This window comes from Tamandua tetradactyla, chromosome 2, assembly GCF_023851605.1.
Source record: "Tamandua tetradactyla isolate mTamTet1 chromosome 2, mTamTet1.pri, whole genome shotgun sequence".
Taxonomy (NCBI): Eukaryota; Metazoa; Chordata; class Mammalia; order Pilosa; family Myrmecophagidae; genus Tamandua; species Tamandua tetradactyla.
In genome coordinates this window covers 26,068,098-26,091,851 of record NC_135328.1, presented here as the reverse complement: position 1 = coordinate 26,091,851, position 23,754 = coordinate 26,068,098, and the positions used below count along the sequence as shown (strand labels likewise).

The window sequence follows — 23,754 nt, the reverse complement described above, 5'->3', positions numbered from 1 at the left end:
CTTGCAGTCTGTCAGAGAAATCCTGTAATTATTTTTTAAGTGACAAAATTTTAAGGAAAGCTAAATAAATGGAGCTAAATTTAGCTCACGGTTGTCTGTACAATGAAATGTGGCAGGAGGTAGAGAGAGGATCTGTGGCTGGTGGAAGGAGAATTTTGTTACTATCCAAAAGGTGGCAGCAAAAATTACCTCAATTAATTTAACAAGAAGCCCATTCTCCTCTGCCAGCCTGCCCGGGAGCCCTGGCACACACCTTTTTCTCTTTTTTGGCAGAATTTGAGGCCCTTCCTCACCAAGCTGTCCTGGCTCCATCTGCCGCTCATGTCTGAGGCAGGTCCTGGTGCCCAGCTGCACCCTGCCCTCTTCCCGAGAGACCCCCGCGTGGTATTCTAGAAGGAACAGGGTCAGGAGGTCACATCTCAAAGAAGCCTCCACACAGATGGGTGCCAGAGAGAGAAAAGGCAGGGGCCTGTTTCTGTCCTGTACAAACTCCATGGAAAATGGGAGAGCTTTTCTCTAAACCCAAAAATGTAAGAGCTCAGGAAAAACATGGTAAATACCTTATCTAGATATTCGTCCAAGTCTTTTATTTTTGACTCTATTCTATGCCGGATGTTTGTGGATGATAACGATAAATAGATAGATCAATTAATTATTAATTAATTCTTTAACACCTGCTATGTGCTAAATACCTTTCTCGGTTCTGGTGTTACCACTGTGAACAAACACAAAAATCCCTGCCTGCACAGAAGTAATGTTCTAGTGGGGATAAGACAATAAAAGAGATAAATGAAAAAATATCCGCTATGTTAGACAGAGGCGAGCGCTAAGGAGAAAGACAATGCAGGCTGTGGAGGGGATAAAGGGTGTCAGGGGAGGCTGCTGCAGTTTCAGATGGGGCGATCTGGGATGGCCTTGCTGAGAAGGCTGCATTTGGGAAAAGATCTGCAGGAGTGGAGAAAAACCCCGATGATATAGGGAGATACACATTGTCACAGGCAGTGAAGTAAAGAGACCCTGAGGTGAAAAATGTCAGGTGGTCTGTCAGATGTGAGATAAATATCCCAGGTCCCTGCTTGAGAGGGCCACAGGGTATTGGGGAAGAGAGACATGTTAAAAGAAATATTCTTATGTGTTCCTTGTAGTTGTTTAGGCCGGGTGTCGGCAACCCATGACCTGTGGGCCACATCTGACCTGCCATGTGTTTTTGCACTGCCCCTGAGCTGAGTGTTTTTTACATTTTTAGCTGTCTAAAAAAAAACAAAACAAAAGAAGAATGATATTTCATAACACATGAAAACAATATGAAATTTAATTTTGAGTCTATGAATAAAGTTTTATTGGAACACAGCCACACTCAACTGTTTATGAATCATCTGGGGTTGCTTCTGTACCACAGCAGCAGAGCCAGGTAGTTGCTTCAGAGACTTAATAGTCTGCAAGATGGAAAATATTCACAGAAACACCCACCTGTCCTAGGTCTGGGGAATAAGGGAAGTGTTTAGACTCTGGTTTAGGGGTCAGGAGCCCCAAATTCTGGAACTGAAACCACTACTTGGTGGTTGTCTGATCTTGGGCAAATAGTCTATTCACTTTGAGGTTCAGTTTCCCCATTTCTGAGATGAAACAGCAGTACCTACCTCTTAGGATGGTTGTGAGAATTAAATGAAATAAAGAGTATGAAGTACACAGTAAGTGCACAATGTTTGCAGCCATTATAGTGACAGTAGGTGGGAGGGAGGCAGGAGTAACTGCCTTTACTGGGTGGAGCCAGAGTAGGGGTCCCCGAGCTGACTCTTACAGGATGGGTAGGATTCCCTCAGGTGGGGAGGGAAGGAAAGGACTTTAAGAGAGTGGACCAGAGTATGCAGAAGCAACAGAGATATATATGAGTGTAGGGTGCTCTATGCGCTGAATCATGTCCCCCCCAAATGTATGCTGAACTCCTAACCTCTAGGACCTCAAAATGTGACCTTATTTGGAAATAGGGTCATTGACAATGCAATTAATTAAGATGAGATCATATCTAAATAGGGTGGGCCTTTAATCCAATATGAACTGTGTCCTAATTAGAAGAGGTGAAGAGACACAGAGACAGAGACACAAAGAGAGATGTGCAGATGGAGGCAGAGATTGGAGTGGTGCTGTCACAAGCCAAGGAGTGCCTGGGCCCTCCAGAAGCTGGAAGAGGCAAGGAAGGATTCCTTTTCTGGAGCGTTTAGAGAAAGCATGGCCTTGCTGACTTTGGACTTCTAGCTGTGAGAATATTATTTGTCTTGTTTTAAGCCACTTAGTTTGTGGTGCTGTGTTACAGCAGCCACAGGAAACTAATGCAGGGTGTTTGGGAAATGGAGAGGAAGTTCCATCACTGTAGCACAGAGCAAGCAGTGATGTGGGTGAGGGAGGAGGGCAGGATTTGGTAGAGCTGAAGTAAAGGTGCCCATTGGTGAAGGGGCTTATGTTCCATTCTCTGATGTAGGCTAATTTAAGTGTTGCCCATTTTATTTCATCTCGAAATCGATGAAACAGGATCCCTCCAATGTGGTCTTCCATGGCCAGAGGGCAGGGAGTATTTCCTGAGCTCCTTGCCTGTGGCTGGCACCCTGCTAATGCCAGGGACATGAGTGGTGAATGAGATAGCCATGATTTCTGTCATCAGGAAGCAAAGGGTGTTATCAGAAATAGCATTTTTTTTTTTAAAGAAGAAGAAGGACGAATATAAGGTGCTGAGGAAATAATATAATTGGGCTTAATGTAGTCAGTTAAGATTTTGTCCTAAGGAAATTGGAAGAGGCTATGTTTTCAATAGGGAATGATGTTATCAGACTTGAGTTTTCAAGAGAAGGTTCTGGGGCGGGCCATGGTGGCTCAGCAGGCAGAGTTCTTGCCGGCCATGCCAGAGACCTGGTTTGATTCCCAGTGCCTGCCTATGTCAAAAAAGAATAAAAAGAAAGAGCTAGCATGGAAAAGGTGATCACTGCAGTCCGAGGAAGAAACCTCGGTCGCTTGGGCCAAGGAAGTGACTGTGAAAATGAAGGAAGCGGATCGATTGAGAAAAAGGAAGTGGAAGGAGGAACTCAGAAGGCTTCCTGATTGTAGCAGGGTGTAGGTAGAGAAGGAGGACCAATGAACAGCAAGCAAGATTCTGCTGGTGTGGCTGGCTGCATGGATGGTGATGGCATTTACTGAGATGGAGAATGTGAGTGGAGACAAGTTTCAACACAGTGAGAATGCAATAGGGATCATATATTCAATACAGGGGCTGTTGTGTTGGACATGACTGTGGCATAATCCAAGCAGACACTGTCTTGTGGTATTTGGCTATCTCAGTCTGCAGTGCAGGAGAGAGATCCATGCTGGAGCTGGGAATCAGGAAATCATTCATTCATGGATGGTAACTGATGCCCTGGAGAGATCCTGTTTGCCTGCCTGCTGGCCCCTGTTTGACGGGATCTTGCCTAACCCTGGGATTAAATCCCGTGTAATAATCTGCCATTTGAAAACAAACAAACAAACGAAAACAAATGCTTCAATTCCTGATGAGTCAAGTGGCATGTGTCTGGCCCTGATTGTGCAGACAGTTTCAGGGAGTTGCCAACACAATGAACCATCTGAAGCCTCTAATGAAGCAATTATAGTATGTGGAATGAACAATCAATCAACTGTAAACTCAGTGGTGATAATTTTACAGAGATATAGGGTTGATAACAGGCTCGCTGTGGTTTAGTCAAGGAGAGTAACTTGATTTCTTACTGGAGATGAAGTACACATAATATAGGAACCCTGCCCTCCCATCACCACCACCCCCCCCAAACAAACAGAAAGGGAAAACTCCTGTAACAAGAACGCTGCCACCCCTCAATCAATATTAGCCCTCAAAACTGTTGTCCTGGAATCATAAGGAAAATTCTTCCCATTTTGGGAGGCTATGGCTACTAAAGATGTTTTACCCCAGTGGGATCTCTGCAAGGTAATAACACATTTTAGTTCAGTCCTTCCCTTTCGATCCCTGAATATGAAACAGCTGTGCTCCTGGAGATGTCCACTCTCGAGCCATGATTAGGGGATGATCATGGCCATTGCCTGTGGAGGTTCTGGGCATGTATTACCTCTAATACTCATAACGAGCCTGCAGAATAGGTCTGATTAGGCCGAATTTGCAATGAGGAAAGAGAGACTGGAAGTGTAAATATCCTGTCCCAAGTCACAGAGCTCAGATGTGGCAGACCTGGATCAGCCTACGTCCGCCAGAGCCACGAGCAGGTCCCATCTCTCACGGCCTGCCACCTTCAAGACTGTGCTTGAACACTTCAAGTTATCTCTCCTCTCTGCTCAGCCCATTCTCTTCGTCACTGGGCTGTTTGAAGCTCCCTATTGAAATCTCTGCCCATTGGCCCTAGGTTTAAACTCTAGAACCACTAAGGTAAGAGACTTAGGACGTTTGCAAACCATGTCCTCCTTCACTAGTATCCTTTTGTAGTAAACCCTTTCCTTTTCTGCAAACTTTCCCCACCTGGCATGTAAGGACAGCTGCTGCTGGTTGTCACCTGTGGTCCACATCTGAATTCCCAGAACCTGTGACTATGGTAACTCACATGGCGAAAGGGACTTTGCAGATGTGATTAAGTTAAAGCTCTCTAGATGGGGAGAATATCCCGGATTATCCAGATGGGCCCAATAGAATCACAAGGGTCCTTAATAGAGGGAAGTGGGGGAGAGAGAAGGTGTAAGAACAGATACAGAGATCTAAGAGGAGAGAAAATGCTATGCTGCAGGCGTTGAAGATAGAGAAAGGGGCCATGGGCTAAGAAATGCAGGCAGCCTCTAGCAGATGGAAAAGTCAAGCAAGCAGACTCACCTCTAGAGCCTCCAGAAAGGAATGCAGCTCTGCTGACATCTTGATTTTAGATATCTGACCTCCAGAACTGGAAAAGAATAATTGATGCTATTTTAAGCTGCTAAGTCTGGGGTACTTTGTTACAGCCACAATAGGAAACTTACATACATCTTTCCAACAGCCATTCCCTCACAGCTTACTTGCCAGAAGTCCACCTACCACTGTTGATGCTAGTAGGGGCAGACACGTATTCTCTCAGAAACGAATATAGAGTGGTTGATTTTGGAGGAAGGGAATTAGGCAATTGGAAAGACTGAGGCATGACTGTGACGAAAGGAAACATCTGGATCCCGTTCCTGACTTCCATTAGCTGGGGCAACTTATTTTAAACTTTCTCTTGAAAATGGGGATGATCTCTCAGGGTTGATCTGAAAATAGAATTGGCTCAAGCACATAAGCATCCGGTGCGGTGTTGGATACATAGAAGTTACCTAATAAATGGACCCTATGATTTTTATTTACTGTGGCTGGAGACAGGAACTGCTGTTCTTCACTAACTTTTATTTACTCTATGCAATGGAAGGCATGAGGTTCATTCATGCAGTAGGCTGAAGGCTATTCATATATTAATACTCACACATGTATACAGTGCCTCTCCACCTCCCCACCCAAAACTAACAGTAGTATTTGTGTATGTGTTTATTCACACTGATTCTTCATTTGTCTGTGACATGGGAAAAAGATGGTATTCCAACAGCAGATGCCAGATTTGTCTCAGGAATGGAATTCCCTTAATTTAGGAAGGATATTTCTTACATTAATTGTTCAGCCCTTCATTCAAGGAACTAACAGTCACTGAAAGACAGTTTATAGGGTTAAATCATTTTTAAAAAAGCATTTCCACAGAGTCAGTGTGATGGGTAACTGGTTTGAAGTTTCTGAAAATTCTGCTTTGATGAAGGAACCACATCAGGAGACCCTTATAATGCGAAGGTTTGGGTATTCCTTTAAGCAGAGGTTCTCAAACTTGTGCATGTTTGATAAAAAATGTAATTGTATCAAATGTCTCATCATTCCCAAGGCTTGTCTTGTTCTTTCATGGTGCTGCATGTTCCACTCTGATCAGAGCATACAGCCCTTTACCTGGGAAATGTCTGCTCTAATGTTTTATCTGAGCAATCTTATATGCCTCCTGTATACGTCTGGACACATTCAGTTGTAATGTCGGAAAACAAACCAAAAGCAAACTAGCTTAGACAAAAAGGAATTTATTGGCCAAAGTAGCTGCAAGTCCCCAGGATCTTCTATATATACACACACACATACACATATTCGTATATATATATACACACACACACAAATACTATCTACCTATTATCTATCTGTATTTGTCAGGGTTCTCCAGGGAAACAGAACCAACAGGAGATATATAATATATATATTATATAAGATAAATAATATAACTATTATGAGATTTATTATAGGAAGAGGCTCACATGACCGTGGGGACGGGCAAATCTGAATTCCATAGGGCAGGCCACAAGCTGGGAATTCCGATGAAGGTTTTTTGATGAATTCCCTGGGAGAAGCTGATTGACTGAAGTAGACATGGAAATTCTCCCTTCTGACTGCTGCAATCATCACATGTCCTTTTAAGGCCTTCAACTGATTGAATGAGGCTTCTCTCAATGGCGAAAGCAATCTCCTTAGTTGATTGTGGATGCAATCAGTCATAGATGCAATCAACTGATAATTTAAATCCATGAAATACCCTGACAGGTATCAGGCCAGAGCTAGCTTGACCAAACAATTGGACACAATAACCTAGCCAAGTGGCCACGTGAACTTAACCAATACACCCTCTATCAAATATCTGTCTGCCTACACACACACACACACACACACACACACACACACACACACACACACACATACATACATTTATGTATATTAGCTTCGCTTTCTTTGTGAGCTTAATTCTCAGTCAGGCTTTCTCCTGTGGTAGAAAAGATGATGTATATTAGTCACTGATGTTGTCCTCCAAACATTTCTGCTCATTTCCCCTTCTGGAACATGGAAGGCTTATATTTCCTGACCACTTTGTGATTGGGTGGGGTCATATGGCTAGTTCTAGTCAATGAGGTGTAAGCAGAAGTGACATGTGCCACTTCTGGGTTGGAGTATTTAACTGCCAGTCCATGACCCTCCAGAAATCTTTTCCCCTTTTTTGTAGTGACTAGAAATCTTTGAATCTGTGGCTGTTCTGCCAGCTTTAGTCCCAGCTAAGCTGACCCTCGGTGGGCTGGCATGAACAAGTCATTAATGTGTGTTGCTATCAGTCACTAAGATTTAGAGGTTGTTACCCCAGCATAACCTCACCAATCCTGACTAACACAGAGGCCTCTGGCAGCTCTGTGTCTGCATGATTGGGTACAACCCATGGTCTCAGCCGTATCTTTTCTTTTCCTCCATCTTCCTCCCTCTCTTCGTCCCTGCTTCCCTCCTTCCCTCTTTCCCTTCCCTTTCTCCTACTTCTCCATCTCTTGCACCAGAAATCTTTGCATACACTTCTAGTAGATGTTCACTGCATTGTATTGTAATTTGTTTACAGTACTGCCATCCCCCCCCCCACATCTGCCATCTAAAACAGATGCATTCCCCGAGTTCACAATGTCTGCTCTAGTTTGCTAGCTGCTGGAATGCAATATACCAGAAATGGAATGGCTTTTAAAAAGGGGAATTTAATAAGTTTGCAGTTCTAAGGCTGAGAAAATGTCCCAATTAAAGCAAGTCTATAGAAATGTCCAAGCTAAGACATCCAGGGAGAGATACCTTGATTCAAGAAGGCCAATGAAGTTCACGGTTTCTTTCTCAAGTGGAAGGGCACATAGGGAACACAGTCAGCGTTTCTTTCTCAGCTGGAAGGGCACATGGTGAACATGGCATCAGCTCCCTGGGAGGCATTTTCCTTCTTCATCTCCAAAAGTCACTGGCTGGTGGACTCTCTGCTTTGTAGTTCCACGGCATTCTGTGTTGTGGTTTTCTTGTGGCTATGTCATTCTCTGCTTTCTTAGAATCTCCTCCTTTCTCCAAAATGTTTCCTCTTTCATAGGATTCCAGTAAAGTACTCAAGACCCACCCGAATGGGTGAAGACACATCTCCCCCTAATCCAGCTAAACAACCACTCTTGATTGAGTCACATCTTCAGGGAGATAATCTAATTATAGTTTCAAACATACAATACTGAATAGGGATTAGAAGAAATGACTGAATTTATAAAATGGAATTAGAATTAAAACATGGCTTTTCTAGGGTACATAAATCATTTCAAACCAGTACAACGTCTTATTCTCCTTGGGGTTTCCAGTACCCAACATGGGGTTTGGCTCCTTCAGAGGGGACACAGCAATTGTGGTGCAAATAAACAAATGGAAGAAGATATTTAAGTACATTTTATATCTTCTTCCATTGGGATGTAAAACATGAAATAGTAGAGTATATTGACATAAAACCTTCCAGGATGGGCCAAAAAAGAAATGTTTAGTTCTCATTCTCCCCGGAATTCCTTTTCACAAATGCAGCCAACACCTGGGAATAAGAGACCTGCCACCGCATCATCCTTTTGATTTCAAACGGAAACTCTAGACAGATTCCCTTGCCTGCAATTAGCCAGGTGGAGCACAGACAAGTTAATAGTAAGAGCTCATCGTGATGCCTACACTGTTCCCAGAATCCAGAGAAAGGCGTTCCTCCCCTTAATCCTCTGTGGTGGGACAGATGGCATTTACAAGCCAACCCTGCACCTGGGAGATGTTTTTCCCACTACCAATTAAGATGTATATCCCCCACTGTGTCCGTCACTTGCACTATAGGAAAACCAATAGCCTTACCAGGAGTATGTTCTCTCTGATCGCTCCACTATCCACTGGGGCATTTTGAAGACCCAAAAAAGCTTGCAAAGGAAGAACGCTAGAGGTATATCTGAGCTGGAAACTTCCTGGGACACTCATGGAGATCCCAGCAAATTCTATATGTTTGCCTGATTGACAATTACTGTGAATCTACTACAAACCAATAGACACAGTAGGGGAAACAAAAGATAAATAAGACTCTTCCCTTGAAAGATTAGCAAACAACCAATGAAAGCTCAACGTGAAACTGCTCTAAGTAGGGATTCTTTGAAGCATTGATGAACATTGAAAAGAAAAGGCTCACTATTTTTGAGGAAGAGTCAAAATAAAAACCCAGTTATAGAAAGGCCACATGTATTAGTCCATACATATATAAAAATATTACATTTTTATAGTATAATATGGCTTTCAAAGCATTTTCACATATTATCTCATTTGACCCCTGCTACCATTATATGGAAATTCTTCTCCCCTCTTTAAAGTTTATGTAATTAAGATCTAGAGAGGCTCAGATAGGGACTTGCTGAAGTTGATAAAAATGGCAGACAAAACTCATAACTGGGTGTTTTGATTGCGGAGCTTATTTTGAAATTATTCTGAGTTAAATGTGGTTCTTAGTTATAACAAAAAGTTAAAAACAAAAGCAATGGGTTGATGGAAAAGTTTTGGTAATGGATAGTGGTGATGGTAGCCCAACACTGTGAATGTAATTTATAGCACTGAATTAATACGGTTAAAGGGGAATTTTATGTTATATATATGTTATTAGAATAAAATAAAAGAGAATCGTAGGACTGAAAAACATAACCAGTAAACCCTATTACAAGCCACTGACTACAGTCAATAGCACAATTATTAAAATATTCTTTCAAAACTTGAGCAACAAAGCAAGTCTTAACAAATTTAAAAAGATTGAAATCATACACAACACTTTCTCGGACCATAAAGGAGTGATGTTGGAAATCAATAATAGGCAGAGTGCCAGAAAATTCACAAATACATGGAGGCTCAACAACACACTCCTAAACAACGAGTGGGTCAAAGAAGAAATTGCTAGAGAAATTAGCAAATACCTCGAGGCAAATGAAAATGAAAACACACTTATGGGATGCAGCAAAGGCAGTGCTAAGAGGGAAATTTATTGCTCTAAATGCCTATATCAGAAAAGAAGAAAAGGCAAAAATTCAGGAATTAACTATCCATTTGGAAGAACTGGAGAAAGAACAGCAAGCTAACCCCAAAGCAAGCAAAAGGAAAGAAATAACAAAGATTAGAACAGAAATAAATGAAATTGAAAACATGAAAACAATAGAGAAAATCAATAAGGCCAGAAGTTGGTTCTATGAGAAAATCAATAAGATTGATGGGCCCTTAGCAAGATTGACAAAAAGAAGAAGAAAGAGGATGCAAATAAATAAGATCAGAAATGGAAGAGGAGACATAACTACTGACCTCACAGAAATAAAGGAGGTAATAACAGGATACTATGAACAACTTTATGCTAATAAATACAACAATTTAGAGGAAATGGACGGGTTCCTGGAAAGACATGAACAACCAACTTTGACTCAAGAAGACATAGATGACCTCAACAAACCAATCACAAGTAAAGAAATTGAATCAGTCATTCAAAAGCTTCCTAAAAAGAAAAGTCCAGGACCAGACGGCTTCACATGTGAATTCTATCAAACATTCCAGAAAGAATTAGTACCAACTCTCCTCAAACTCTTCAAAAAAATCGAAGCGGAGGGAAAACTACCTAATTCATTCTATGAAGCCAACATTACCCTCATACCAAAACCAGGCAAAGATATTACAAGAAAAGAAAACTACAGGCCGATCTCTCTAATGAATATAGATGCAAAAATCCTCAATAAAATTCTAGCAAATTGTATCCAACAACACATTAAAAGAATTATTCATCATGACCAAGTAGGATTCATCCCAGGTATGCAAGGATGGTTCAACATAAGAAAATCAATTAATGTAATACACCATATCAACAAATCAAAGCAGAAAAATCACATGATCATCTCAATTGATGCAGAGAAGGCATTTGACAAGATTCAACATCCTTTCCTGTTGAAAACACTTCAAAGGATAGGAATACAAGGGAACTTCCTTAAAATGATAGAGGGAATATATGAAAAACCCACAGCTAATATCATCCTCAATGGGGAAAAATTGAAAACTTTCTCCCTAAGATCAGGAACAAGACAAGGATGTCCACTATCACCACTATTATTCAACATTGTGTTGGAGGTTCTAGCCAGAGCAATTAGACAAGAAAAAGAAATACAAGGCATCAAAATTGGAAAGGAAGAAGTAAAACTATCACTGTTTGCAGACGATATGATACTATATGTCGAAAACCCAGAAAAATCCACAACAAAACTACTAGAGCTAATAAATGAGTACAGCAAAGTAGCAGGTTACAAGATCAACATTCAAAAATCTGTAGCATTTCTATACACTAGTAATGAACAAGCTGAGGGGGAAATCAAGAAACAAATCCCATTTACAATTGCAACTAAAAGAATAAAATACCTAGGAATAAATTTAACTAAAGAGACAAAAAACCTATATAAAGAAAACTACAAAAAACTGCTAAAAGAAATCACAGAAGACCTAAACAGATGGAAGGGCATACCGTGTTCATGGATTGGAAGACTAAATATAGTTAAGATGTCAATCCTACCTAAATTGATTTACAGATTCAATGCAATACCAATCAAAATCCCAACAACTTATTTTTAAGAAATAGAAAAACCAATAAGCAAATTTATCTGGAAGGGCAGGGTGCCCCGAATTGCTAAAAACATCTTGAGGAAAAAAAACGAAGCTGGAGGTCTTGCACTGCCTGACTTTAAGGCATATTATGAAGCCACAGTGGTCAAAACAGCATGGTATTGGCATAAAGATAGATATATCGACCAATGGAATCGAATAGAGTGCTCAGATATAGACCCTCTCATCTATGGACATTTGATCTTTGATAAGGCAGTCAAGCCAACTCACCTGGGACAGAACAGTCTCTTCAATAAATGGTGCCTAGAGAACTGGATATCCATATGCAAAAGAATGAAAGAAGACCCATATCTCACACTCTACACAAAAGTTAACTCAAAATGGATCAAAGATCTAAACATTAGGTCTAAGACCATAGAACAGTTAGAGGAAAATGTAGGGAGATATCTTATGAATCTTACAATTGGAGGCGGTTTTATGGACCTTACACCTAAAGCAAGAGCACTGAAGAAGGAAATAAATAAATGGGAGCTCCTCAAAATTAAACACTTTTGTGCATCAAAGAACTTCATCAAGAAAGTAGAAAGACAGCCTACACAATGGGAATCAATATTTGGAAACGACATATCAGATAAAGGTCTAGTATCCAGAATTTATAATGAGATTGTTCAACTCAACAACAAAAAGATAGCCAACCCAATTACAAAATGGGAAAAAGACTTGAATAGACACCTCTCAGAGGAGGAAATACAAATGGCCAAAAGACACATGAAGAGATGCTCAATGTCCCTGGCCATTAGAGAAATGCAAATCAAAACCACAATGAGATATCATCTCACACCCACCAGAATGGCCATTATCAACAAAACAGAAAATGACAAGTGCTGGAGAGGATGCGGTGAAAGAGGCACACTTATCCACTGTTGGTGGGAATGTCAAATGGTGCAACCACTGTGGAAGGCAGTTTGGCGGTTCCTCAAAAAGCTGAATATAGAATTGCCATACGACCCAGCAATACCATTGCTGGTAATCTACTCAAAGGACTTAAGGGCAAAGACACAAACGGACATTTGCACACCAATGTTTATAGCAGCGTTATTTACAATTGCAGAGATGGAAACAGCCAAAATGTCCATCAACAGACGAGTGGCTAAACAAACTGTGGTATATGCATACGATGGAATATTATGCAGCTTTAAGGCAGGATAAACTTATGAAGCATGTAATAACATGGATGGACCTAGAGAACATTATGCTGAGTGAGTCTAGCCAAAAACTAAAAGACAAATACTGTATGGTCCCAATGATGTGAATTGACACTCGAGAATAAACTTGGAATATGCCATTGGTAACAGAGTTCAGCAGGAGTTAGAAACAGGGTAAGATAATGGGTAATTGGAGCTGATGGAATACAGACTGTGCAATAGGACTAGATACAAAAACTCAAAAATGGACAGCACAATAATACCTAATTGTAAAGTAATCATGTTAAAATACTGAATGAAGCTGCATCCGAGCTATAGGTTTTTGTTTTGTTTTGTTTTGTTTTGTTTTGTTCTTATTATTATTACTTTTATTTTTTTTCTCTATATTAACATTCTATATCTTTTTCGGTTATATTGCTAGTTCTTCTAAACCGATGCAAATGTACTAAGAAACGATGATCATGCATCTAGGTGATGATGTTAAGAATTACTGATTGCATATGTAGAATGGTATGATTTCTAAAAAAAAAAAAAAAAAAAATGGTCAGCACAATACTGCCTAATTGTAATGTAATTATGTTGGAACGCTGAATGAAGCTGCATCTGAGCTATAGTTTTTTTTTTGTTTTTTTTTTTCTTATATATTTTTGTACTTTTTATTTTTATTTTTGTTTTCTCTCTGTGTTATCACTTTATTTCTTTTTCTGTTGTCTTGCTATTTCTTTCTCTAAATCGATGCATATGTACTGAGAAATGATGACCATACACCTATGTGATGATATTAAGAATTACTGATTGCATATGTAGAATGGAATGATTTCTAAATGTTGTGTTAGTTAATTTTTTTAATTAATAAAAAAATAAAATAAAAAAATAAAAAATAAAAAAAAAAAACTTGAGCAAGCATATTACATTTTTGCAAAGTATTAATAAAAGGATGATATATGGGAACTCTGTATTTTATGCATAAGTTTTCTGTAAACCTACAACTTCTCTAATTAAAAAAAAATAATTCTATCCACACCCTCCCCCCCCCCAATAAAAAAACACCACAAAATCCCATCTAACAATAGGCTGGCTTGGAGGTTCTGTAGTCAGGTGTACCACGTAATCACCCAACCATTCCCAGAACTGGCCCAGTGAAGGCATCGGTGCGACCTGCCCTGCATTTTACTTGCCATGGTTTGTACACCTGGAGTCAATGGCATGGAACACCTTGGGCTGTATCTGGGACTGCTGCTTCCAATGCTTCTGGAAACTCAATGAAGTTGCCCTATCCATTGGTGGAATGGATTCTTTGTGATCCCTGCTTCTTGGATCTTTAACTCTGGTGCAGCCTACAGTTAGTGCACTGATTTGGAGAGTCTCCTTCAGGTCCTGTAAATGCAGGGAAGATTGGGAAGGCAACTGTCTATCATTTTCTACCTTTGTTGTGGGTTTTAGGCCCCACTTTCCAAGTTGGGCAATTCCCAAACATAAGAAAGGTGTAGCAGCCAGGTGGTCAACACATTTTAGTCCTTTCACCATGGCTTAGCAACAGTGCTGAATTCCCAGCAATAAAAACATCCTATTTACTCTCTTTTGTCCAGTTTCTAGCTTGCTGAAGTCCTTTTGAATCCATCATGAACAAATAAAACCACTCCTAATCAGCAGCTCCATCATCACAATCATTCCCAAAACAGCTCACTTAATTATTGATCAAACCCACTCATTTAGATGTTGTGATGAAACCCTCTTTCCTGGCCTACTGGCAGGCCCAGATCTTGAGTTCAATCACTGAGAACCTGTGCCTCTCATTTCTGATCACTGATTGGGAACCCAGGAACAAGGGTCCTTACTAATCTGTGAAATGAAAAATGTTTTCTTTAGCCGACAGGTGAGAGGACCCCTCTGCTGAGAAAAGGGGCCATGTGAGAAGGGATTCACTGCATCAGGTTTAGAGCTTTTGAAGACCAATGTTTCTCAAAGTGTGTCTCCTGGGAAGCAGAGGTAAAAGCAGCAGCAACACCTAGGAAATTGTTACAAACGAAAATTCTTGGGCCCCACCCAGACCTAAGAAATCAAAAGCTGTGGGGGTGGAGTGCAACTTTCTGTGTTTTACTGAGTCTGCCAGGAGATTCTGAACAATGATAAAGTTTGAAAAGCAGAACTTTAGAACAAGAGCTTGCTTCTGACAAGGTCATAGGTGCTAAGCTTTGGATCATCTATGGATTCAACCATCTTCCAGGTTTTCTCAATTCACCCAGGTGGGCATTCAGAGAATAGTCAATTGAAAGCAGCCAGATCAACCTTTTAGCTGAGTCTACTCCTAATGATGGCTGGACACTCCACCAAGTAATTAAAGACTAACCCTTGTAGGATGTCCTAGCTGTTATCTCGGTCTGCTCACACTACAGCCCTGGAATGGAAGCTATTTTCAAGATGAGGAAACAGCCTCAGGAAAGTTAATTTACTTGCCCCAGATCACATGTCTAAGAGCGATGGAGCTCATGGCTTCTAAACTATGCTAGGAGTGCAGATGTGCTGGGGACTAACCAGGGGCAATTCTCCCACCACCAACTCATAATTATATCATAGACACCTCAAGGTAAGCATCTCTGTCAAAGAAATGTATCTTTTTAACTTAGTAGAACTCTGAAGAATTATTCTTTCTTGTGCAGCCTCTTTATAAATACAATTTCTTACAAGTCTCCCATGATCTCTATGGCTTTGTGACAGAAATGACCCAAAAGATGAATGTAAGCTAGACAGTCTCTCCTAGGCAAGAAAGGCACAGAGTTTGAAAGGAGTATTAAGAGCCTCTAAACCCAGCCTTGCCAGGTTTAGGTACAAATGGCACCATTGGTCTTCACTAGTTCTTGTGAAGCAAGAGACGATTTTTCTGGTGCTTTTAAGCCCTCTCTTTACTTTTATCCCAAAATTTCTGATCCCACCTAAATTTTTGTTCCTTTCCCAATAGCTTTCCCTTGCATAGCTATTTTAGCCACATTCCATCCCTTTATCCCTCCCCTCAGGTGCGCACACACACACACACACACACACACACACTCATCTCCTACCATGGATTAAGTCACTGCTCTCTTTTCTTTCTCATCCCCCTGAATTGTTGATTGCTCTGGATTACAGTGCTCAGCTATGCTCTGGGTATGCTTCATTTCAAAGCTTTGCCCTCACCTGCAACAGGGCTCTACATCTCCACTGCCAAGATTTCTGCCCTGCCACCGCTTTCCCCACTGCTCTGCTCCAAACTTTCACTCCTCTTCTCTGGCCCCTATTGTTTCAGATGCCTGTTTCCATCACCAGATGACCTTGCAACCTATGTCACAAAGAATATAAAGGCCACCATGCAGGAATTTTCTCAAAAATAAGGGCCACCAAACAGGAACTTCCTCAACTCCTCTTCTCTCTACTTCTGAACTGATCTGTATTTCACCCATGCCTTTCTTCTTTCCTCTTATCACAATAAAGAAGGTAGCCTTTCTTACTGTTGAATCTAGTCCTCCTACCTCAGCTTGGTTTGGTTCATTTTTTTAAGTTTATTCAAGATTTTATCTTCTCCCTCTACCTTGTTCTTGCTCCATCAAACTTCTTCCTCTTTTTTCTTCAACCTCTACTTCCCTCTATTTTCCTCTCCTCAAGGTATAAATATGATTATGTGTCTAGCTTAAACATTTTTCTTCTTTACTGTCTTCTATAACTATTACAGTGACTCCAATTCTAAGGAATTACCCATGATAACAGGTTCTATTTCCCTTCTCACATCCACTCCTCAGCACAGAGAGTTCTGGTTTCTTTCTCTATCATTCCTCTGTAACTGCCAGCTCCATGTAGGGAAATTCATTGGTCCCTCTGGAATTTTCTTAATTGATGTTTTTACTGCATTTGACATTCTTGAATACTCTTTTAACCTTCTTTCTTTGATTTCCACTCTCTCCCTGTCCTATTCTTAACTCTTTCTGCTTCTAAATGTTGGTGTTTCCCTGAATACCATACTGAATTTATTATTTTTGCCCTTACTTTCTCTTACAGAACTTTATGGCACCTACATGGTGATGTTGGGATGTTACTACCAGACAACCTACATGGTGATGTTGGGATGTTACTACCAGACAACAAGGAAAGGCCACCCATGGATCTCCCAGTAAGGAAGGATTTTCCAATAGGAATGCCCACAACTACTTCTGAGATTCTTTTCTCTTGATGGTTTAAAAAATATTCCAACTTCATCTTCTGAATGTATTCATGCATATCTATTGGTGCATAAAAGAAACCTACTATTCTTTTGAGCACCACATTGTCTCATTCAGGTGATTTTGCATATCTTTTTCAGGATAAAGTTTATTTCTAAATTCTTCATAGGGCATTTTGTAGCATTTAGGTGCTGACAATTATGATTTTAGAGAGTTATCATCCCTTGCTATGACTTCGCCTTCCATGTAGAAGAAGGTGGAAATTTAAGAAGCTGGCATAGGATTAATGATACCCCCAGCTCTCTTTCATTAAGAAAATTTTTTTTGCAATTTTAAATAAAAATGGAATATTTCCTTCTTATATTCCCTTTCAGAACCATGTCTGGGTTTCAGAACCAACACAAACATGAGCTTCAGCTGTTTTCTGTGACGTTTAGAAGGCTTTGAGATTTGGCAAATGCACTAGAATAAGATTTTGAGTTATTAACCCAAGTATTTTCTGTGCTCCACATATACACACACCTTCTACATTTCTGTTTATGTACCACTGGAATCTTCTATTCATTTCAGTCAGAAGCTAGGGCAGTCCAAGCTTATGCCTAAAGGAAGGGAAGACACAGCCAAAGAAAAGAGAACAAAAGCATCAATTTTCAATCTTGAGTTTCAAAAGAGCCTTTTCAAAGTCCTGGCAAAGAAAACAAGTTGATAGAAAAGGTTTTTGAGTTTCAAAAGCTTGGCTTTTCTTGTGCCAAAAACCATATGCTATGCTATACACAATAAGTTGGGGAACATTGAGTGTCAATATATAAGAGCCAATGATCCCTAGTTCTGCTGTCTCTGCAAAGACTCCAGGGATTGAGCTGAGGGAGGGGGTTTCAGAGAGAAAGTAAGGCAGTCACAGTGAGAAGGGACCCTGAATGTTGCAGCTTGGGTTCTCTGTAAGTAGATGCTAAGATAAGATTTGTGTGCAAGATATTTATTGCACCTAAGAAAGGAACGGGTAGAAAGTAGAGCTAGGTAGAGGGGGAAACTGAACTGCAATGCAAGCTCGACAAAGCCGACCTGGTCCTCCCTTCCTAGCCCAGTTACCAGATACAAGCTCCTGGGAAGGGCATGACTTTGGGTCAAGTGGCTCTCTATGTGTGAAGAGCTGAAGGCTAGAGGCCCTCTGCTTGTGGCAGCCACTCTACACCTGGGCAGCAAGTCCTTCTATGAAGTGAGATCTTTGTCTGTATCTCCGTGGCCAACACACTGATTCCTTCCTCCTTGTAATTAATCCCAGGCCAAGAGCTCATAGAACACTGGATGTTTGGAAAGCCTGGAGAAAGAACTATGCAGCATGGTGGAGTAGAAGTGGAAAGGTAATGGCAGCTGGATACAAAGAGGGCCATGGCAGTTCTTTCCTTCTTGCATGGCTCCAGTATGCCATGGAGAAGTGTTTGAAAATTTCCTTTGACCCCAAGAGGTTGCAGTAATGTTTGATAGAAGGTCAGACATGATTGCCTGGGCTAATCGACCCCTGTAACTGATGGTGGAGCAGAGGACATCTCAGCTGATAAAAGTGGAATTAGTTGCTGATGATAAAAGACCACATGGAACAAAGTTCCAGAAAGGACGGATAATAGCCATAAGCCAAGTTCAGCCCCCTTTGCTGCCCAAGGCTAGGATTCTATAAAGCCTCTCCCCAGTTTTTCCCATCTCCATCAAGTTAGATAATCTCGGGTCTTAAGGTAGAGTTGGCAAAACTAAATGGACTAAATAAGTGCGAAGGCTAAAGGTATGACTTCTAGTTTTTGACTTAAGCAATTTGGTGGATAATGGTGGCTTTACAGATATGTGGAGGATTAGGGGAGGATGAGATTTTGGAGGAAGAGAGTAGAAAGCAGAGATTTATTGTGGTCACATTGCATTTCTGATGCCTACTAAATATCCGTGAGGCTCTATCTCTTTAACATCAAGTCTGGAGTTTAGTGGAATGGAAAGGGTTGGAGATATTCATTTGAGAATCATGAACCTAAAGACCATGGAACTGGATGATCTTACCTTTTGTTGAGTAACCGAGTGTAGAGAGAGCAGATCAGGTGGATGATACAACTATAGTAGATTTTTATTTTCTTCTTTATTGTTTTCTGTATCTTCCAAGGTGTTCACCATGAAAATATATTACTCTGACAGTGAGAAAGCAACTAAAATCATAGCATATCTCCACTCAGAAAACTTCATCAATATAATTTCTCTGCTCTTTTTAGCCAAGGGATGTATTTTTGCCTAGGTTGGGCCTTAAAAATATTAATGTGATTATTTAATTGGGAGTCTTTCAGACAGCGTTTGCATGAAAATCAACATCTTTACCTCTTCTGCACTGCAAATGAGCCACTCATAGGTGTGAGCACGCACCTAACCTGCATCTTGCTGCTGATTGAAACTGTGCCTAATTATGTGGTGCTCCTTGAGTTCTGGAGTATGTAATAGCAATGTTTATTTGGCAAGGCTGACAGTGATGACTAAGTACTTTTCCTCTTCATGTTTTTTTTTTCTGTTTTTTTTTTCTTTTAGTGAAGGAAAGAGTATCTCTGCCTGTCAGGCTATTAATGCGGTGAGTTGATGGGGTTAGTGAGAACTGTGGGAGAAGCTCAGACATTTTAGGGATGCTTTACCAGAAGTCCTAGGGAGGGGGAGTTTCTGTAAAAGCCACCTGAGATGGCATTCAGGTAGTGGTAAAACATTCATTAATTCAACTAACATAGACTGTCTTTTGTGCTCTGAGCAGGGACACACACATAAATAAGACCCTGTATATACTTTCGAGGAATACAAGCTATAGGGATTCAATTTGTGTTCAGTTTGATGAGGGTTGTTGTTCTAGTTTGCTAGCTGCTGGAATGTGATATAACAGAAACGGAATGGCTTTTAAAAGTAGGAATTTGTTAAGTTGCAAGTTTGGAGCTCTAAGGCTATGAAAATGTCCCAATTAAAGCAAGGCTATAAAAATGTCCAAATTAAGGCACCAGCAAGAGGTTACCCTCATAAAGGGAGGCTGATGAAGTTCAGGGTTTCTCTCTCAACTGGAAAGGCAAATGGCAACATTTGCTAGCTTTCTCTCAGGCTTCTTGTTTCATGAAGCGACTCCAGGGGCATGTTCTTTCTTCATCTCCAAAGGTCTCTGGCGGTGTAGGCTATCATGGGGCTCATGGATCTCCCATTATTATGTCCCTGTCTCCAAAATGTTTCCTCTTTTAAAGGATTCCTGTCAACTAATCAAGACTCATCTGGAATGTGTGGAGTCACATGTCAATCTAATCAAAGGTTAATACCCACAGGCAAGTCACATCTCTGTAAAAATAATCTAATCAAGTCTTCAAACTATAGTACTGAATAGAAAAAATGGCTGCCTTTACAAGATGGATGAAAATTAAAGCATGGCTTTTCTAGGGTACATAATCCTTTCAAACCAGCACAGTCATGATGAGGGAAGCATGGGGGAAAGATGGTTCAAGGTCAAGGTTACAGAGGAAAGGACGATAATAGCTGACATTTCTTGACCTGCCAGGCATAGTTTTTAGAGCTTTATGTGGATTAACTTATTTATTCCTTGCCACAACCTCTGAGGCAGGTACCGCCCTAGTTTGCTAGGGCTGCTATAACAAAGCACTACAAACTAGTTTGTTTAAACAACCAGAACTTATTATCTCACAGATTTGGAAACTAGAAGTCTCAAGTCAAGGTGTCAGCAGGACATGCTCTCATCAAAGTCTGTAGGGTTCTGGTGGTGGCTTGGTGGAGGTCAGTCTCTGCCTCTGTCATGGTAAGGTCTACCTCCTCTGGGTCCTTCTCTTCCCTCTGCTGCCAAATTTCCTTTGTTTATAAGGACTCTAGTCATATTGGACTAAGGCCCACCTAAATGCAATTTAGCCTCATCTCAATGGACTCTTCAAAGATCACGGTTGCAAATGAGTTCACACCCACAAAACTAGGGGCTAGGACTTGAAAATGACTTCTGGGAGACATGATTTGATCCCCAAAAGATAATATTATTATTCCTATTTTATGGGAGAAATAATGGAGATATTGAATGGTTAAATCTGAACTGAGTATTTAAGGACAAATAGCTGGGTTTGTTAGCTGGATTGGATGGGGGGAAGTATTCTAAACCATTTGAGCAGCATGTAGAAAAGCAAGGAGACTCGAGAGATCATGAGGAATAATAACAAAGGGTGTTCCTTATAACTGCCTTCTGTGATGGGAGGAGTTTGAGGGCAGGGGCCTGGAGTCAGATGGAGCTAGAGAGGAAACTAAGGGTCTTGGGAGTTTTAAGCAGGGGAGGGACAGAATCAGACTACCTCCACTCAGTCTGCCTTGTGTAGCCTGGTTAGACTGGAGGAGAACAGATGGGAGGTGGTGGTGGTGATCTTGATAAGAAACAATAAAAGCTAAGTTACAACACCTGGAGTGAGTAAGGGCAGAGGCAAATAGATTAAAGGGGTATTATAGAGTGGACAACTGGCCCTGGGACCTATTGGAGGTGAGGAGGTAGTATGAGGGAAGGGTTAGGGCTAATGCCAAGGTCTGCTTGGGTGACGGGGTAAATAGGGGTGCTTGCCCTGAGGCTTGGAGTCACAGGGGAAGAGCAGCCCAGTGTGGAGGGATGGTGAATGGTGTTTGGTCTTTAAGGTGTCTTGAGCCTGGATCTTTGGGGAACAGGAGAAAGCAAGGCCCAGGCAAACCAACAGGAAGACAGTGACTACTTGGAAGAAGATCTAGATGCTGAACAAATGAATGAACACCTCTTAACCACCTTTTTTCTGTAACAGAGCAAATTGAATTTTCAGCATTCTCCTGAAGCCTCAAGGGAGGGAGATCTTGAAACTGTTCTAACAAGCAAGGGATGGTAAATAGCAATTAATTGGATAGCACTTGTTATTAGTATTTTAATATGTGTTAAATGTTACTGATATTTTGTGTGTTCTTTGCTCTATTTTAGGGAAAATTAAAAATATATATTCATGAGAGCTTTCATACGTTTGCTGCTGATGTTGCCCCCTTCTCCTTCACCCTCCACTCCCCTCCCCCTCTTCTCTGTAAGGTTTTAACTTTCCCAATCCAGAATTCTCCTTCTCTGGCAGTTTTCAGAAGGTTTTTCTTTGAGGTAGGGGATGTATTGCTTTGGGATCACTGTCATTTCCCAGATGAGGAAAAGGAGACTCAAAAAAGGTGAGTGACTTTCCCACAGTTCATTCCATAGTCAATAGTGGAATCACCAAGCCTATAGGATCTTGGAGGCTTGGTGATTTTGTCTGCCCTCACCACTTCTCTGAGACATAGATTGGGTAGATGTAGGACACAGACTTGGAAACAGAGCTGCATTGCCTTAATTGTTTCCAAGTAGAGATTTCTGGTTCATGAAAAATAATGTGTACTGAAGAGTTTAGGTCATAGGTAATTCAAGAGTAGCAGGTTTACTCAGCACCTCTCTTTAAGAAAATGGTCTGAATGAAGAGATATGCCTGAGGTGCTGCCTGCAAAACTCTGGAAAAACTTTCTGTTGGCCTTGATGGGAGAATATTACCATTGTACTTTCTGAGCAAAAGGACTGCTGAATGTAGAAGCATGGGGTTGAAAATGACCCTGTTATGCCTAGAACAGTGAAAGTTTCCTGAAGAAGAGGACATTCCAATGTCAAGAGAGTCACCACAAAAGCCTCAGTCCCTCCCACTTTGTTGATGGATTTCCCCACTGGAAGAATTTCTAGGAGTACCAGGCCATATTCTCATTCTTATTCTTTCATTCACCAAATAATTATTCAGCACCTATATAAAGGATACTGCTGGTTTCTTAGCCAACACCTTATCCCAATTTTCTCTTAACAAAACCTGGATTCTTTTCCCATCCCATTCTTATGCCAGAGGGAAATCATGTTCAGCCTAAAACAAACAGCTGATGGCTATCACCACAAAGATTATTGGTCCAAGTCAGCTCTTGTGCAGCAACCTATGATGATCCATTTAGATTATAAGAAAGGTCATGCAGTCTGCTCGAGGGAGAGATTTCACTCTTTCCTTCTAGAGGTGAACAATCAAGTATGAAGTGCTGTTGGCCTTGCTAGTGATCTCAAGGAATAAGCTCTAGGGTGGAGCTGACAGAATAGAGAATCAGAGCCCAAACTCGAATGACTTCATTGAATGTCTGCTCTTACTGCTCCTGGTTCCCACTCTATGTCTGGATTTCTGGTTTTATGCAATTATACATTTCCCCATTGTTTAAACCAGTTTCTGTTACTTGCAGCACACATTATCCTAAGCCTCCTGGATCAACCCCCTTTGTCTAGCTAACTGTCAGACACTGGAGGCCACAGCTAGTGGATGAGGTACAGTTCTTTCTCACCATTTTTAATTTGTTTTTTGTTAGTGAATGAGTTTATCAGATCTTTCCTGAGTGCAGATTTTTTCAGAGAAAGGGTAAAGGGGAGCATATAAAGACACTGGGCTCATGGCCAAAGCAACAAACCAGAGAAGTGAGGGGATGTTGAAGCAGGGAGGTGGGGCATATGGAAGATGCTCTGCACCTTCCTCACATTTGGTCTCATGGGCCTCAGCAGGTTGGCAGCAGGCCCCAGGGTGGGCGAATAGGCTCAGGCCTCTGGGAGGGAGAGACATTGCTGGCAGATGGAGGCACCTGCTGGGGGTGGGGAAGCAGGAGACCCGGGAGTTCTTGAGCGATAACCCCATCACACAAACTGAACATTTCAATTATGAGCCATCAGTGCTATGATCTCAGTAGGTCCTAAAGGAGGGAAGCCCCATCCAATCTCGGGGAGCGTAAATGATGCTTCCCAGGCAAGGTGGCATTTAAGACTGGAAGGATG

At 41.1% G+C, this 23,754-nt stretch overlaps 3 long non-coding RNA genes across 4 annotated transcripts in view; 2 read left to right on the top strand and 1 right to left on the bottom strand.

Annotated features, from left to right (window-relative positions):
- Window positions 1-1,193, top strand: part of LOC143667214 (uncharacterized) — a 64,834-nt gene extending 63,641 nt beyond the window's left edge. Inside the window, exon 7 of one of the 2 annotated variants that reach the window (XR_013167952.1) lies at window positions 274-1,193. This is a non-coding gene — a long non-coding RNA (uncharacterized LOC143667214). The remainder of the gene's footprint in view (window positions 1-273) is intronic. The other variant, XR_013167953.1, reaches the window with a different exon arrangement.
- LOC143667226 (uncharacterized) lies at window positions 216-15,991 on the bottom strand. Its single transcript, XR_013167955.1, has 3 exons — window positions 15,877-15,991; window positions 4,859-4,925; window positions 216-389 (listed from the first exon to the last, which is right to left on the bottom strand). It is a non-coding gene; the product is annotated as an uncharacterized LOC143667226 (long non-coding RNA).
- Window positions 15,992-16,070: 79 nt separating this feature from the next.
- LOC143667222 (uncharacterized) lies at window positions 16,071-20,610 on the top strand. Its single transcript, XR_013167954.1, has 5 exons — window positions 16,071-16,173; window positions 16,732-16,843; window positions 18,175-18,253; window positions 19,449-19,488; window positions 20,135-20,610. It is a non-coding gene; the product is annotated as an uncharacterized LOC143667222 (long non-coding RNA).
- Window positions 20,611-23,754: the final 3,144 nt, after the last annotated feature.